Source organism: Polypterus senegalus, chromosome 2, assembly GCF_016835505.1.
Source record: "Polypterus senegalus isolate Bchr_013 chromosome 2, ASM1683550v1, whole genome shotgun sequence".
NCBI classification, from domain to species: domain Eukaryota; kingdom Metazoa; phylum Chordata; class Cladistia; order Polypteriformes; family Polypteridae; genus Polypterus; species Polypterus senegalus.
In genome coordinates, this window is record NC_053155.1 from 223,545,353 (window position 1) to 223,560,276 (window position 14,924).

Consider the following 14,924-nt stretch of genomic DNA (forward strand, 5'->3'; position numbering starts at 1 on the left):
TACTTCTGGCCCATCTGGGTGAATCACGAGACGTTCCCAGGCCAGCCAGGAGACATAGTCCTTCCAGTGTGTCCTGGGTCTTCCCCGGGGCCTACTCCTGGTTAGACGTGCCCGGAACAACTCGCCAGGGAGGCATCCAGGAGGTATCCTGATCAGATGCCTGAGCCACCTCTCGATGTGGAGGAGCAGCGGCTCTACTCTGAGCTCCTTTCGGATGACTGAGCTTCTCACCCTATCTTTAAGGGAAAGCCCAGACACCCAGTGGAGGAAACTCATTTCAGCTACTTGTATTCGCAATCTCGTTCTTTCGGTCACTACCCATAACTCGTAACAATAGGTAAAGGTAGGAACATAGATCGACTGGTAAATTGAGAGCTTTGCCTTATGGCTCAGATCCTTTTTCACCAACAGAGAAGCATGTTTCTCTCACAAAATATCTTCTTGGAAGAAATCTTAGTGATGTAGGATGACCACCTTATGTCTTGTTACTATACTCACTTTTGGTGTAACATTTGCATCATCTATTGCAACCACATCTTTTTAGTACAGTTGTCACTTTCCCATGTTTATTAACTGTGTACAACCTTGTTCTATATTAGTTATTCAGTTTGGTTGATCTTGTCATTGACCATTAGGATCTGTTTTTTACATTGGCTTAATCAAGCATTGAACTAAATGTCTGCAAATATATCGTTTTTTAATTGGAAAGTGTTCTATTTGTTTGTTTCTTTATTTATGGACATTTAAATAGCTCATTATCTTGCCTTCCCTTTTTCAAAAGGAAAATTTGGAGCTCTTAAATACATTGTTACTATTGGCACACTAATCCAGAAAACATAAAATAACAATCAAATTTTTTTTGTGAACAATCTAAATGCCTAAGACTTTTGTACATATTTATGCAAATCCAAGAATATTTTTACTCCAGTCCTGATAAAGCATCATGAGCAGTCTGTTTTCAGAACACTTTGATGAATAGAGTGCACTCAGTTGCCCCATTTGTGAAACATCTAAAGACAAATAGTGCCATTTATATAAGAGATTGACATTTTCAGGAAAGCCATGCTAAGTTCAACATAAGGATTTTAATGACCTTAAGGAATTATGAATGAAATGATTGAGAGGTCACTTGAGTTTATTATGGGACAGCAGCAAAAAGATGTTTGATTATTTTTTTCTGTGTGAAATGTGTCATATACAGGACATATTTGAAAAATACAAGGGAAACAAAAATGTCATTTTCTATTTAAGGGATAGACATTTGTCTTCATCTCAAGTACAGATTAGAATTTAATTGCAAGTAAGCTCAGCAAACAAAAAGCCAAGAGGTTAATAAAAAAGTGTGAAGCATGGAGAATGTCAGGATTACTTAACATGGAAATTGAATCACTTTTACAAACAAAGCTACCGTTAAAAATTATATGCATTAGGCTGACTATTGTATTATTTTTGTTTTATTATTTTAGGCCTTTTTTCATTGTCTCTCTCCTTGAATGTCTACTTTAATTCCTTAATAAACTGTTTGCATGATGCTTTATTGCCATGCTGAAGTTTTGGTTTTAAAGGAGTTTTTTTGTATTTTTGAGTAGATAGTGTACTCTACGAGACTTCAGCTTTACTTCAGTCATTTGAGGATTCTTAATTAGAGTAGTCCTGCTTATGAAATCATGTTAGTCTCTATATCATTTGCTCTGTATGTACTGTGTTCTGTATTATCTGACAGTTCTCTTCAAGAACATTAAAAGTGAATTATGCAGCAAAATGACACAGAATATATGAGTGGAAGGCACATCTATAATGATTTGTGCTGCCTTGTAGGTTACATATCTCCTTTACTATACTGTTACTGAGTTTTTTTTGTTGGTTTTATAGAACTCTCTTTTTCTGACCTTTTCAGATTCATCATAGGTATATGAGCTTTTGTGATCACAGTCCTCATTTAATTGTGACTAGGGCAGTGTGTTGCTTTTTGATTGGTATTCTTTTTTTTGTTGTTGCTGTTCTGTCATTGTGACACACACTTCCTTAGGATGTTAGGAATTCATCATCTTGTTCTTGTTTAAACCTGCCTTAAAATATAAAATCATAATGTTGGTTATATTATTGGTAAGTTTTTACTAATTTTATTACCTTTAATTTAATCTTAGTTATGCTATGATTTTAGGTTGTCTTAATCTTATGTTGGCATCAGTATAATATGTAATTTGTACTCTATTTAATTATTATTTTTGTTGGCAAAATTTTGTTTTAATTTATTCAGCAAACTGTACAGCAAGGGATGTCTGTATAAATGAAAAAATATATTTTTAGTTTTATAGAAGTTTGTTTTGCAACCAAATAGTGACTTTTTTGTACAGTGACTGTAAAAATGCACTTTTTATTGATCAGAGGGGCCTTTCTTTTACAGTACTCCCTCAAGTTTACGCTGCAGATTCCCCTTGACCTTCACCTGGCAGTTCTTTTTCAGGTCTCACCTACCTGCATACATACACTGGATACAATTTCTTTTATTTTTTTCTATTACTATATATAGGTGGGAGATTCCTTTTATTTAGGCTCAAGATAAGTTGTTAGTATGTTAGGCCTGTGAGTTTTATTTTTGTCTATTCAAGAAAAATATAAAGGGGGGTCTTTGGGTTACGACACAGTTCTGTTCCTACAACAGTGATGTAACCCGAAACACACCCTAGAAACAACCCGCTGATGAGTATTGCCATTTAATAAAATTATATTGAATAACAAATTTTAATGTACATTATAGAAGATTATGAAAGAAATACTTTGGTATTATTATAAACTTTGGTTTCCAAACAAAATATTGATTGTAAATCACTTTTTCTGCCTGGACCATTATAATTGAATGAATGAAAAAGCCCGATTAATGTAGAGTTTGAGTAAATATTGTGCAGTTGCACTTCTCTGTTACATTATAACGTAACTCATTATATTACATATAGACCATGCCTAAATAGAATTTTTATTTATGCTTCATTGTGGGCTGTCTTTTCAACAACAAGTTTTTCATGAAGCTGTCACTGTATCTTCCTATGAAATACCTGCTTTCCATTTCCCTTTTAAATGAGGTGGCTCACTACAAACAACTTATACTAGGGCTGCAACAATTAGTCGACGTAACTGATGATGTTGACTACAAAAAAATCGTTGATGGAGATTTTTTTTTATTGTCGACGTGTCATAAACAAAACCTTCAATAGAAGCTCCAGTCACAAAGAACCACATTGGTTTTTGTAACTGCAGTGCACTACCTGAACGTCTGGGGGCAGTATTATTTGTTATTGTTCGTCAAGACTGCACACAGTCCTACCAACGAAGAAGAATGTCTGAGGAGAAGAAGAATGTAGAGGAAAAGAAACGTGGTTTCAATGGAGAGTCGGATAGAGGAGGGGGAAGGAGATGGAAAAAATTGAGACAGAAACTTTCTAAAGTATGAGAGTGTTTCCTCTACAGGTTTCTTAGCTTCCTAGTTGGAATAAGTTCTTTTGTAATTGCGGCATTTTAAGTAACCCAAAACTATATAGATATAATGTAAAAAAGGCGCTATCCCTCCCATAGTGATACAGCGGTAAAAATCACATTAAAGAAAATAACTGTTTTCTTTAATGACGATTTACGCGGCATAACAGATGAAAGGAAGCCATGACAACACTGTGTAGTGTTTGTCATTTTTTGTCGCTGCACTGAAAGGATTTTCAGGACGGATAACGTAATCTTCCATCCGTCCATTGGCTTCAAAGTGTTTGGCTGCTGTCCAAATCTTTTTATACTGTCTTCTCCACATGCAGGCCCTTACTTAGGTTCCAAACAAGGCCAGGAGAGGATTCAATTTCATCTCTAACATATAGAAATAATACAATGCCCATTTTCGTAGTTCTACCTTTCTCTCTTCAAATGCTTGCCTAGCAGTTCTAAATGCTGAGAGCCCCTGTATCCTAACTTTGGCCTGACCTATACATATGAGTGGATTTATAAAATAATTTTTGTACAGAGCACAGTGACATTAAACTTATATTCTTATTACAGTGAGCACTTCTTTGAAAAAGAAAAGAAAGTTGAATGCCGATTATGCAAAGCGGAGCTTTCTTTTCATGGCAGCACCACCGTGATGCATGAGCATCTGAAACACAAGCATCCTGGAGCTGTGATGCCGCAGTCTCTTGAGAATTTATGCGGGTGCTGTTAGTTAGTTAGTTAGTTAGGGTCTTATCAGGAGGGGAGGGGAGAGCATGAATGAGACTGAGAAAAGTGAAAAAAGCTAACTTTTACAAGTAACAAATTTACACCCGATCTGTTAGTTTTTAAATAATATTGCATTAATGCAATGATGTTTTCTGATTGGTACTATTCAGGTCATACAGTATATGTGACATTTTGAAGAAATCATTGTATTTGTCTCATTCCTTTTTTTTTTTTTTTTTTTTTTTCCCTGGTGGTACATGCTGGCACCAAGAAGGCATGACCTTATTCAGTGCTAGCAGGAGCACGCAGGTGGCCGGTTGCTTGTGCTATAACAAGCTTGACCTGACGGCGATTAAAGCACATGTACTGTGCAAGGCATGTACGGGGTCCACTGAGAAAAGAAGAGCATTTATGGCTCACCTTGCAGAGGAACATTCTTTCCTCTGCATGTCCTGGAGTCCTGTGTTGGGGGGCATGGTGTGGCAGAAACGCGGTCACTGATTACAACCACAAAAAGGTACATGAAAGAATATGAATAATGTTGCATCCGTGCCACAGTGCATTCCAAAATGTACTATAAGGTCATAAAATGAATAATTCCAAATCTATACTAATAAAAAGCAAAGTCCAAACTGACTGACGCACGCACGCACTCACGCACTCACTCACTCACTAATTCTCCAACTTCCCTTGTAGGTAGAAGGCTGAAATTTGGCAGGCTTATTCCTTACAGCTTACTTACAAAAGTTAAGCAGGTTACATTTCGAAATTCTACACGCAACGGTCATAACGGTCGATAACAGTCGACAACGTCCGCCATGTTGAACTTTCTTATTTATGGCCCCATCTTCATGAAATTTGGTAGGCGGCTTCCCTGCGCTAACTGAAACCGATTTACATACTTATTTCGATGGTATGACGCCACTGTTGGCTGCCATATTGAACTTTCCAACGTCACTAATTTTCCAACTTCCCGTGTAGGTAGAAGGCTGACCCCATCTTCACGAAATTTGGTAGGTGGCTTCCCTGCGCTAACCAAAACCGATATACATACTTATTTTGGTGGTATGACGCCACTGTCGGCCGCCATATTGAATTTTCCAAACGTCACTAATTCTCCAACTTCCCGTGTAGGTAGAAGGCTGAAATTTGGCAGGCTCATTCCTTACAGCTTACTTACAAAAGTTAGGCAGGTTTCATTTTGAAATTCTACGCGTAACAGTCATAACGGTCAACAATGTCCGCCATGTTGAACTTTCTTATTCATGGCACCATCTTCACGAAATTTGGTAGGCGGCTTCCCTGTGCTAACCGAAACCAATGTATGTACTTATTTCGGTGGTATGACGCCACTGTCAGCCACCATATTGAACTTTCCAACGTCACTAATTCTCCAACTTCCTGTGTAGGTAGAAGGCTGAAATTTTGTACTTATTTCGGTGGTATGATGCCACTGTCGGCCGCCATATTGAACTTTTCAATGGTCTTTGTTACTTATTGGCCCATCTTCAAGAAATTTGGTACGTGGGTTCCCAACACTAACTGAATCCTACTTATATACATATATACGTCCATAGCCTGCAGCTCGGTCACCGTGTGAGGCGGCATTGGGCCCCCCATCCCAACGCCTCCCACGTTGTTGGCTGCCTGCCTATATAAGGCTGTCCATCGCGCCAGTCTCTACATTCCCTTCCTTGCTTTGCCACGGGATTCACGTCTCCCTGCTGATAACTACAGCCTTTTTATTTAATCCACGGCTTCTCCGCTGTTTTATTGTTCGTTTATTACGAATATAGTTATTGTTTAGGTATTTTAGACTTACTTTATATTGTTCAGGTACCCATTTTCTTTATCATTCCAACCGTACCCCCATTAACATGTCTTTCGAGACGATCACCATCGATCAAAGAACTGTCACTTACTGAGTGGTTTCCATGCCCGGAGATGGCACCTGCCTTTTCCATTCTCTTTGTTACATATTGCACGGCCATATCAGGCTCACTCTTGATATCCGGAGGAACATTGTGTCTTATGTATTGAATGACTGGGACAGGTTCAAGGTGTGGACTCATGACGGTACAGGAGATAATTATACTACACAGGAGCACTATAAGAGTGAAATGCTTAAGCCTTTCACCTATGCATCTGCATGTGAGTTAATGGCTGCCACTGTATTGTTCGGTTGTCACTTTCAAGTGTACCGAAATGGCCAAATATTTTACACCGTTCGACAACCGCCAATGCCTCTAAAACATCTTAGATTGACAGGTGACGATTTCAGTAGTGGACACTTTGATGTTTATAAATGTTTAAACTCTCAAAAGCTGGATGTGAAGTTATCGAAGAAACCGGTTGTATACTTACAACGCTTGACAGATGCCGAATATCTCTTCAACACAAGTCCTACAAATACTGTCGTAATTGAAACAAACCATGAAACTCAAACCGATTATGACAGCAGCAATCCAAGCTGTGAGATTTGAATCAAGATTACTGTTCACATGGCCAACTGTACGTTGCATGCTTAAGAGTAAGCTCAGCGCACAGCTTGGTCATATTACAACCAGAGGGCCGAACTCACAATGTGGTCCATCCAGATCAGAGAATTTCCAGTTCGATTGCCTCAAAACACCACTCATATCTACAGTTATTCCCAGTTTCAGATCGTGATTGTGAACGTGACTGAGAGAATAAAAGTGAAAAAAAAAATAGTAACTTTTACAAGTACTATACATTTACAGTGGCTATTACAGATGCAGATCAAATGTATGTGTTTATTGTATAATAACAATAAGAGCAACTCACTACTCAAAAAGATAAATATACGAGGCAGTCAGGATTGAACCGGGGGACTCTTGATTATAAGTCAATAATTCCTACCACTGCACCACAGAAGCTATTGTATCATCGTTGAACCTTTTGTGAAAGTGTTTATTTGATCTTTGCACTTCAGGCTTTACACATTAGATAGATAGATAGATAGATACTTTATTAATCCCACATTATATAGTTTATATCTACATTTTGTCATTTATTACTAAAATATTAAAAATGGTTTCAGTTTTAACGATGTATTTTTTGGTTAAGTTAAATGCACTTTTTTTGTTTAAAGACTACGTGCACTTTAGTTTGTATTGTTTAACATGCACTGGAGCCCAGAACAGGATGTGCAACCACAGGTTGCAGGCATCAAAATAGTTAGGCATGAAATAATCGTGACTAATCGAAAAATAAATCTAACGATTAGTCAACTATCAAAAAAATCATTAGTTGCAGCCCTACTAAATAGTATGATTTTCTTTCTTTCTTTTTTTTTTTTTTTAAAAGAGAGAGAATGTTTTTTTCCACAATTGGCAGTATACATTTGTGTGAGTTTTAAAATTGCAATCATGGCCTACTGTGTGTGTTTTTCTTTTTTTTTTTTTTACTACAATAAAGAACAAATTAAAATATCATTTTGATTTATTTGTTTACATTGCTTTTACTTTTTTGCATAACAAAATGTTAAAAAGTTTGAACCTGCTATTTATTGTGAACAGTTAAACACAGACAGCTGAATATAAAAAAGTTGAATAATCAGAACAAAATAATACAGTGTAATACGGTAATGCTTTTCAGAAATGATGTTAAAGTTCATTCCTATTTTATAATTTTTATTTTACATATAGCAATAAACATTTTATCACCAGGAGAATTTTCAAAAACATTATTCAGTCGAACAGGTTAATATGAAATTTAGTGAGAAGCTTTCTTAAAATTAATTTTGGAATTGCCTTCTTAACCAAGCTGTGAAAAAAAATATGTTTTGCTTAGTGGGTAATGTTTCAGAACGTGACCAGGAAGTTCAAATTAAGATTATGTTTAAAAGGTAGTAGCATTAGTTGGAGTGTACAGTAATTCAGGAACATTTATTTCTTTCAGTGAATCACAAGAAAATTTAGATTGTACATTATGCTTGTTTTGGTACACAATGTACATATTTTATTTTGTCCTTTTTTGTGAAATGTAGCCTGCAGAGGACATAAATCTTTACTTCACAGCAGGTTTCAAATATTTATTTATTTATTTATTTATTTTTTGCATCATTGGAGACTTCTGCCTCCAAGCATACTTATTTAGAAAAACTGTACTGTGGTATTTTTTCCTCCTGGTCTTGATTAGCTTTTTGCATGATGTGTATGAAAAATATTTTGGAAAATCAGAATCAAAGTCTGCAAGTTTTCTGAAATGTTACCACTCAGTGTGTCGCCAAAAAATCGGTACTTGTGAGGAGCTTAATGCCAGTTTGAAAATGCAAAATCAGAGGTAAGACTATAGCAAGATGTATCTACACTGTGAAATATTGACTTACCATTCATTAGAATGTGTTACATTTCTATCAGCTGTTTAACTTCCCCAGGCCTAGTTAATATAAAATAATGTGTTAATGTTTGTGATTAATGTGGCCTGTTTATCCATCCATCCTAACTACAGGGTTATGGGGGTCTGCTAGAGCCAATCCCACCCAACACAGGGTGCAAGGCAGGAAACAAACCCTGGGCAGGGTGCCAACCCACTGCAGGGTGCACACACACAGACACACCCACACACCAAGCACACACTAGGGACTAGTAAAAATCGCCAATGCACCTAACCTGCATGTCTTTGGGCTGTGGTAGGACACCGGAGTGCGCGGAGGAAACCCACGCAGATATGGGAAGAACATGCAAACTCCACACAGGGAGGACCCGGGAAGCAAACCCAGGTCTCCTAACTGCCAGGCAGCAGCGCTACCCACTGCACCTGTGGCCTGTTTGATGTGTTAAGAAATATTGTTGCATCTAGGGCAGGCAACGAGGTTATCACCTCAAAGAGTATTTTGGTCAGGGCAAAATTTTACTTGTATAGTATGTTTAAAATTTTATGAAATAAAAATTTCATTCAAAGGTTTAACATTTTGTATTATGCAGTTCACAATGCTACATCACATGTCAATCCATATCACTGGAGTTCATTTTCTTGATATATACATACTGACATAGATGTCAGGGAGTGGGAAAGGGGGGTTTATGACAGGCCTTGTACAATGATAGATGAAAGTTGCAAAGGTAAAATTATGCTTTTTTTCATTTCATGTTTCTGTAATATTTTGTTAAAAGTTCAGGTTTAAGGCCATTGCTTTAAGTTTAAACTATGTCATTGTTTTAAATTCCTGTGTTGATTCTAGGTTAAATTTGTGATTCAGTGTGTATTTACTTCATGATTTATGTATTCGTTTTATAATTACATGTTTTAATCTTATTTCAGTTAATCTTGATTAATTACGTACATTTATGAGATTATTATTTTTTAATTGATTCCAAGGCCTAATTAACACAAATATTGTTTAAATAAAAGTCAGTTAAACAATAAATGTAATTTACATGGTGCTGTGGGTCTTGGTTCCAAAACATAGTAAACACTGAAATATAACATTTACACAATATAAGAGCAAACTGCATAATATTTTTGTAGTTACATTGTTTTTTGTAAGCAGTGTGGTAAAAGACTGTGGCATGAGCATTTCTCTGTATATTACTAATGTAGAGTTTAGTAAATAACTTGTTCATTTTGTGAGGCACCATGGGAATGGAAGACATTAATAATTGTATGTACCACTTAGGTATGAATCTGTAATAATTTTATAATAATTAAAGCTTCAGAATATTTGTTTTGCTTATTGGCTTTTATTTATTTAAAGATTTTCCCTAGCTTACTGAGAATCAGTTTTACACTAGCTCTATATCATACATTTGTTCTTCTCAAAACATTTAAAAATGTACAATAGTTGACACATAATTGTGAAAGCACAATGAACAAAATAATTTTGCACCAGGAGGACAATTGGCACATAATATGTTAATATGTTGAAGTACAGCCACTGTGAAAAGAGGATTGAATTTCCATTTTGTCAGATGCAGTGGCTGAGATGTCTATGCTAGCCAGCAGGTGAGGATGCAGGTTTAGTTATGGCCCGGGTCTTTATTGCTCCTTGTAAATTATTGAATATTTAAATCTAAGCATCCATCAGATTGTGGATGGAACAAGTGGCAGTGATTCTTAGATGCATATATTTTAAAATGTGTTTTCAATTGAGCTTTTTCTAAAGCAGTTATTTAAAATATATACTTTTTCACATTTTATTAACTACAGAATTAAATCTATCTTTCTTGAATTTTATTGAAAACTATAAATTGCACTATTCATTTTGATTGTACTCATTAATTTTTTTATAAAATATAGTTTGTTGTGTGCTGTGCAGAAGGTTAATCCTAAATATGAATGTATAGTACAATGAGAGTGCCACATGAAACTAATTATTGCATTGTATCTAAATACAGCTGCAGCAAAGATATAAATCAATTAAAAAATAAATGTTATATATTGGTTTTGGTTTTACAATAATAATAAATTAATTTAGTAATGCTATGTTGCACTTTTAATGAATAATGTTCAAGAATCTGAAAAAAATTACGAAGTAATTTTTAAACTTTATAAATGACTCAAAGGAAAGAAGCATTTGGCCTTAAAGCTGTTATATATCTTTTGTCTCATAGGTTATCTGAATTAATTGATAAATGCTCTGTACCAGTCCATAATACTTTAATATTCAGTTTTTAAATAAAGTATCTATTCTCTGGTGTTATGTGCAGATGTACTTGCAATGAAAATTGTAGGAACACTTTTTATTTTCATCTTTAATAACCTACATGATTTTATAGCCGATAATATTTAGAGAAATTGGAATTAAACTAAATGTCCAAAGGCCATATAAACCCATGTGTTTTGTATTTTTCTTCCAAAGGTTTTCCTTTTCTGAGAAAAACTAAAAGAAGCACAAAAATCACTGCTTTCATGTAGCCAAGAAGAATTATCCTCGTTAAAGTCCAAAAGCTTTCTTCCATTGTGTGGTGCAGTTCTACAGAGATGCAAACAAAGGGCTTAACAAATGTTGGATAAACTCTTTAAGAAGTTGACTGGAAACTTTGTAAAGAGCTAAAATGCTTTTTTTCTACTTGATATATATCTATATATAACTGTGTTAATAAATACAGTGCACAATTGTATGTTTGTCTTTTATTTATTCATTACTTCTTAGCATTTGTTGTTGATTTATTGCTGAAGGCAAACCCCATATATTGTAAAGAAAAACATCATAAAGACACAAGTCTCAAAAGTGACTGCTTAAGGTGGCAGAGCTTTCAATCTTATGGGGTCCAGGCAGGTGGACACTGGAAGTGACACCAGAGATGTCATGATCGTCAGTCTTCCAATCTGCAGAGAGAGGAAGAGAAAAGGTATCAGTCAACAGTGGCGTCTCGCATTCCAGCAGGAGATCACAATTAACTGAGCCCTTAATCTGTCTACCATATGCTCATGTGTGTAGCAAATTAAATCACAAGTCTTCATTCAAGGAAAGACATTTGAAAATGCTGTAAGACTGGACATCAAATACCTCAAAATTAAACAAATAAATATTCAGGTTGATTTCTACAAAGGAGCTGTGCTTTCCATTTATATTCCAACACAAGATTTTAAATCATCTTTCTCCAATATGCTTCTCTCCACTGAGGTCAGACCTGAAAGTAAATTTTCACCCATTATTAAAAGTTGGATAAAATGACATGTCCTTAACTGACAGAATAATCGCCCTCAAGGAAGAATAATTCTACTCGACTCCTATTCACAGTGATTTTGACCCAGCTGCCCAATGTTTTTTTTTTTTGCTCTTAATTTCATTCTATGAAATTTCTTGTATTAGGATTTTGTTAGTTTTCCCATACCCCTTGGGATCAGAGTGCGAGGTCGGTCAGTCATACAGCACATGTGCAGGGTAAGGGACTTGCTCAGGGGCCCAGCAGGGTAGGAACTGTTTTGGCAGTAATGGTGATTTGACCCAGCATCTTTCGGATACCAGCACAGATCCTTGGCCTCAGAGCCACCATTCCATCCTTTCATTCTAGCAAAGTTGTTCAAGAAAAAGTTCATATGTGTCATATAAACACTATGCCATCTGTTGGCAGCATGTGGAACAAGAAGAAATAGTAAAAGCCTACTTCGTGATGTGTCATCTTTCACCTGAGGCCTCCTATATAAAACTTTTGAGTGGATTTTAGTGTTAAAATACGCGCATGCCAAAAAAAATAAATAAATTCAGATTTATAAAGGCTAGCATTCACACATTTCCATGCAATTTACTATTTATAAATCACAAACCCCTTGTGCATATGTGCACTTGAGCATATATTGGACACTGACCTGAAACATCCATATATGGAGAATGCTAATCAACCTCATGCATATGCAACCCTCTCAGCGATTCTGTTTATTTTTTCTGAACTGTTGCTATTATATCTTTCACTAGGCTGTTATAAGTTGCATTGAGTAAATATAACTGGAAAAATATTTTTGTGTGGGTCTTCATTTCAAGCTGCAGATCAATAAAATGTGAATATTTTGAATGGTGTGATTTTTTTCTAAACACATTGTACACCCACACCACATAAAAATTGATGTAAAGCCTCACTGGTCATTTAATGGCTTCCAACACAGAAAGCGTGGTGGAGTGAAACTTAACTGAGATATTCCAGACCTATCAGCCTGAGAAGTGACGTACAGTTAGATTCATAAGTATTTGGGCAATGGCAAAATTTTTCACAGTTTTGGCTCTGTGTGTCACTGCAATGGATTTGAAAAGAAGAAATAATTGTGTGATTGAAGTGTAGACTTTCAGTGTTAATTCAAGGGGGCTAATAAAAATTTCATATGAGCTGTTTAGGAATGACAGCTATTTTTATAAATGGCCCCAGGTTTTTCAGGGGCTCAAAAGTATTTGGACAATTGACTGACAAGCTGTCCCAAAGCCAGGTGGGAGCAGGTCCCTCATTATTTCATTAACTATCAAGCAGGTAGAAGGTCTGGAGTTGATTCCAAGTGTGTGATATTTGCATTTGGAATCTGTCCCTGTGAACACTCAATATGAGGTCCAAATAGCTGTCCATGCAAGTAAAAACAGGACATCATCAGGCAGAGAAAACAAAAGAAATCCTTTAGAGAGACAGCAGAAACACCAGGGGTCTCATGGATAATGCCGTGCGTAGAATTCACACTAAAACATGGCATACGGACAAAACACAAAAAAAATCCAGATGCATAAATTAGAACTTCCCTGTTCTTCCGCCTCATAAATCCTGGTCAGCGTGAAAAGTAACACACGTGCATGCGTCTGCCGCCACTTCCCAACTCCTCCAAGAATTACACCTCTTTGGATATGCAAATCAATATAATTAGCCCTTAAGCTCAGCGTTCTGTGAAAAGACAATGGCAAAAGCATGGAGGTAAAAATAGAAGAATTTCAGCGAATACTAAGTGAAGGCATGGAAAAACATACTATTTTTTCGTTTAAATAGTGGTATACCAGGGCTGTCAAACTCCAGTCCTGGAGGGCCACAGTGGCTGCAGGTTTTCATTCTAACCATCTTCTTCATTAGTGACCAGTCTTTGCTGCTTATTAACTTGTGTCTTAGTTTTAATTAACTTGACTCAGACCCCTAAGTTCTTTCTTTTTCCATAATGAGGAGCCAAACAATAATGAGACACAAAACAAGCTGCCACATCACCAGCTAACCACATTATCTGAACATAAAGAAAGGTGAACGTCTCATGAGGTTGATCTCTCAGGTCACCAACACATGGTGTTCTTAGAAAAAAAAGAAAATCAACATTTTTGGAAATGTCTGCTGTGGCAGAAAGAGAGCAGCAACAAATCGTGGAATTAAGTAATTGGTGTAATTAACAGCAAGAATTGGCTCCTCATTAAAGAACTGGTTGGAGTGAAATTGGTTGGAGTGAGTTGGAAGCCCCAGTTTAGATGGTCATCTGTTGGCTCGTTTCACATCTCATTTCTGTTTGTCTGCCATTTAATGAAGAAAATAATCAATTCAGAGCACTGAATCCTTAAAAACAAGGCTATTAAAATGATTTGAAAACAAGTTGATTAGCGGTAAAAACTGGTCACTGATTAGGGAATGGGTTAGAATGAAAACCTGCGGCCCACCAGGCCTGGAGTTCAACACCCGTGGTATAAACAACAAAAAGAAGTTGATCAAGTGACAGAGTGTCGGAGAAGCTCGAAAGTTCAAGTTCACAAAGTCGCACAGTGCCTGAAATATCAAAGTTGCTGTGAAAAGTTGAGTCGTAGGCCACCATCTGAGAGTCATATGGAAGCTTATTACGGTACAGAGAAAAGAAAAAAAAAAGGCACACAGTGGGGTAAAAAAGCTTGAAATGTCAACTTTAATCTCAAAATTTCCACTTTAGTCACAGTTTATTAAAGTAGAACATCATAAACTTCATTTTAAAATCGTTAAATTTACTAGTTTATGAAATCACATTGTAACTAAAGTACCATTTTAAATGCTTTTTTTCTATGTGTTCTACAGTTGTGCTTGAAAGTTTGTGAACCCTTTAGAATTTTCTATATTTCTGCATAAATACAGTATGACTTAAAACTGGAAGACTATTCATTTGTGTTTAGACAACTGGGATTTTTTAACTGTATTATCATCAAGATTTTTTTTTTATTTTCCCTGCCTTTCAGAATACTCATTAACAGGTCACATATGAGGCTGGAGTACACAAAAACCCTATTGCCAGCTTTTGCTACCTATATATACCAAGTCTTCACCATCTCTCCCAGTGGTCTTATA

General features: G+C 36.2%; 1 protein-coding gene across 1 annotated transcript in view; it reads left to right on the top strand.

Moving 5' to 3' along the window:
* The window catches only part of tdrd3 (tudor domain containing 3), a 79,939-nt gene extending 68,657 nt beyond the window's left edge, over positions 1 to 11,282 (top strand). The window contains exon 14 of the mRNA XM_039745315.1: positions 11,021 to 11,282. The gene's annotated coding sequence lies outside the window, so the exon portion shown is untranslated. The remainder of the gene's footprint in view (positions 1 to 11,020) is intronic.
* The last annotated feature ends 3,642 nt before the right edge of the window (positions 11,283 to 14,924 follow it).